Source organism: Equus quagga, chromosome 1 (genome assembly GCF_021613505.1).
Source record: "Equus quagga isolate Etosha38 chromosome 1, UCLA_HA_Equagga_1.0, whole genome shotgun sequence".
Taxonomy (NCBI): domain Eukaryota; kingdom Metazoa; phylum Chordata; class Mammalia; order Perissodactyla; family Equidae; genus Equus; species Equus quagga.
This window is the reverse complement of record NC_060267.1, coordinates 90,237,313-90,241,081: the sequence shown is the minus strand read 5'-3', so window position 1 is coordinate 90,241,081 and position 3,769 is coordinate 90,237,313.

The following is a 3,769-nucleotide window of genomic DNA, read 5'->3' as shown; positions in this document are numbered from 1 at the left end:
CCCCCCCCCTCCCCGAGAAGGCTTCCTGGGCAGGGAGGAGGGCAGCGAGGCACAGAGAAGGGCCGGCCCGGCCTGAGGTCGCACAGCCCGGCCAGGTCCCCAGCGGCGCCGCCTGGTGGCCCCGCAGCCCCTGCCCCGCGGCCGCCGGGCCTGCAGGGACGCGCCCAGCGGGGACGCGGGGCCTCCCGGGGGTCTGCGCCGCCGAGCCGGGATGAAAGGGGAGTCCGCCGAAAGCTGCCTCCCGGCCGGCTCGCCCGCCCTTCCGCAGCCGGCTCAGGCCCCGGCGGCGGGCTTTGATGTCGCCGAGCGGCCCCATGCCGCCGGCTCGGGAGCCTCCGGGAGGCCAACTTGAAAGGGCAGCCGCGGGCCGCCCAGCCTTCCCCGGACCCGCCCTGGAGGGGAGGAGGGAGGAGGCGGGAGAGGGGGCGCCGAGGCCCCGAGAGCCCCCAACAAGGGGCGACGCGGGGGTTGTCCTCGGCATTCAAGGCCCTGCCTCCGCCACCCGTTGCCACGCTCCCACTCGCCCCTGGGCCACACAGAATAACCGTGGTTCCCGGGTACTGCCCCATCTCGGGCCCTAGCACACGCTGTTCCTCCTGCCTGGAACGCCTTTCCCATCTTTTCCTGCCGGCCTCAGGGTCAGCTCCTCGGCTGGGGCTTCCTCTCTTCTGGTGCCCTTCCTGGAAACCCCGCTGCGGCGGCGACCCCCATGGCAGCACAGACTAGTGATTTCCCTACCCAGGGTCCTGGCTGTGAGCTCCAGGAGGGCGTCCTTCCATCCCCAGCCCGGCCAGCGCGGTGGGTGCCCGGGAACCAGGGAGAAGGAGGCCTTCTGATAATAATGTCTTAGGGCCGTCAGTCTGAGGGGGCTCCCCCCCCCCCCGGAGAGAATCCTGGAGTACATCACAGGTTCCTGGGGCGCCCTATCCTCGGATTACAAAGCTGGGTGGCCCTTGTCCCCGCCTCCCGCCCGGGCTTGCCCTCCCTGTGAGCGCCCCCCTGCTGCTGCCTCAGCCCTGGGCTCAGGCCGGGACAGCCCCGGCCTCCTGCTGCCCTGCCCATGGTCCCAGGATGCTCTGCGGCTGCCTCCCCGAGCCCCCCCCTGATTTCCCGGGCCTCTCCCAGCACCCAAGAGGCAGGCTGCGGACGGAGTTTTAGTTCCGAGTTGCAGATGGGGACCCCGAGGTCCACAGAGGGGTCCAGGTCCCAGAGCTGGAGGGACAGGGCTGGGGGTGATTGGCCCCAGGGAAAGGGGGGCCCCCCCCCCCCCCCCGCGGCCTCCATTCAACCGGGGCCTCCTGGGAGAGCGGGAGGGCCCAGGCACCGTGCTTGGGGGGGCTTCCAGATAGCAAACATGAGAGCAAACAGGCTGCGTGCCTCCAGGGAGGTTCCAGGGCTTCATCTCAGGAGCTGATGCTCACTGGGCGCCACATAACTGGCTGTCAGGCACACAGATCCCAGGCCCCCCCACCCCCAGACCGGCCCTCCGCTGCCTCTCCAGGAGGGAAGAGCGTGGGGTTAGGGGGGTGTTGGGGTGGTAGAGATGCAGGGATGGTCTGGGTGGGTGAAACCAGGTGTGAGCATCAGCCTCCCTCCCTCCCCCGGGTGCTGGGGCTTCTGTGTGCAGCTCCCTGCCACCACCGCCTGCACCCCCCACCCCCAGCCCACTCTCTGCTCTCTCTGGGGTTCAGCAGACAGAGGGGGGAGGGGAGAGGGAATGGAGGGCTGGCCCTGGGGGTGGGGGGAGCAGGCAGGAGCCCAGATGGCCCCTGGGCCAAGCTTCTCAGCCTCTTTTCTCATCTTTCCTGGAGCGCGCTAGAGTAATTCTCCTTCTTTCCTTTAACAAATGCTCACTGAGCACCAGTTACATGGCAACCCTGTGCTAAGTGTGCAGATTCTCTGTGGATGGGATAGAGCACAGAGTTGAGCCAAATAGACCCATAAATAAGGGCTAACTGTGGGACTCCAGGCAGCTCTGAGAAAAGGCTGTAATCCAGACACAGACATCAGGGAAGGCTTCCTGGAGGAAGTGGCACAGATGACTTGAAAACAAAGGCCAGGGGGAGGAGAGTGAGGGGTGGGAGGGGAAGAGTGTGGAGGCCGAGGAGTGAGTGGGCTGGATTGTCCGAGTGGGAAAGCAAGGAACGACTTGCTGGAGGATGGACAACAGAGGCCTGGGGGCAGCAGGAGTCTGGGTAGGGCCCTGGCTGAGCAGGGAACCCACAGACTCTGGCCCAGCGTGTGCCCACTCCCCAGCTGGGGGAACTCGGTGACTGGGACCCAGAGAAGCAGGAGAGGTTCCGCTGGGGTTAGAAGAGACTCCCAGCCTGGACTTCAGACCCCGCCTGGAAGGGACTGGCCAGAGGCTGAAGCGGAGACACCCAAGCCAGGCTCTGAGGAGGGGCGATGGGTGGGGCTGGCCCCCACTGGAGGGCAAGTGGAAAGAGCCTGTGGCCCGCTCTCCTAGACTACCCTGCCTTCCCGCCACCTTGGTCAAGCTCCTCCCTCCCCCAGGACCCGATCTAAATGGCCCCTCTCCTGGGAAGCCTCCCCAGACCCCCAGGCTCTTCCCCTCTGTGGTCGCAAGATCCTTAGAAAGATCTAAAAGCAGCCATCTGCCACTGAACACCTCCTCTGTGTCAGGGACTTGCTGAGCACTTTGCCTCAGAGAGAACCCGCTGGCCCAGGTCCCACCGCTGGGAAGGGGTGCGGCCAGGCTGGGGGCCCAGGACCACCTGACGCCACCCTGGCCCTGAATGCCGAGCTGGGTCCCCTCCCTCTGTGCTCCGGGCAGGGTGGGGTTGCTTGCAGACCTACTCTTCCCTGCTGCTCCCAACTGCTAGCTCTCAGCCCAGGGGTCCCCTCCTCCAGGAGGCCCTCCCAGAGTGGCTCTGCGCCTCCACCACTCCCCAGCATGTTCTCCCTCCTCCCTTCATCTCCTTCATAGCTCTTTTCACAACTGCAGTTTTTTCCCTGTTTATTTATGTGGTTATCAACTCTCCCCAAGCACACGGAGGTTTCTGGAAGGCAGGGGCGGTGCATCCTGCTCACAGCTGTGTCCTTGTGTTAAAAAGGATTTGGTTGTGCTTCAGATCATGGTGATTTAAACAAGAAAAGGGTTTGTTTCTCGTTGGAGGAAGTAGAGGCAGTCAGGGCTGGTATGGGGCCTGGTGGCCCTCAGGGACCGGGGCTCCTAGTGTCTCGGTGCTCTGCCATCTTCAACGCGTGGTGGCACCCTCATGGTGCTCCATGGCTGCTCCAGCTCCCGTCTCAGTGCTCGCATTCCGGTCAGCAGAAGGGACAAAAAGGGAGGAGGTGTCCCCCTGTCCTTTAAGGAAACTCCCAGGAAGTGATCCAGACCACTTCTGCCCACATCCGTTGGCCAGGACCTGGTCACGTGGCCACATCTAGCTGCAGGGGAAGCTGGGGAATATAGCCTGCAGGCCAGGCGGCCAGGTGCCCAGCTAAGGACTGGGGGTGCTGTTCTCCTGGGAGAGGGGAGAAGTGACCCACAACCTATGCCACAGCCTCCACCTCCTGGCTCATAATGATAATGAAAATAACAGCTGACGTGTGTTTAGGACTTTATTTAGGGTCATTCATTTAATCCTCACGATAACCCTCAAGGTGGGGACCCGGGGGGCAGTACTGGTGCAGTTGCCCACCTCCCCCCCCAGGGCCACCTGGCTAGTGAGGAGCGGGGCCAGGATCTGCACCTCGGCCGACCGGCTCCAGAGCTCACATGTCTGCTTCTCTGCAGTGCCCGCTA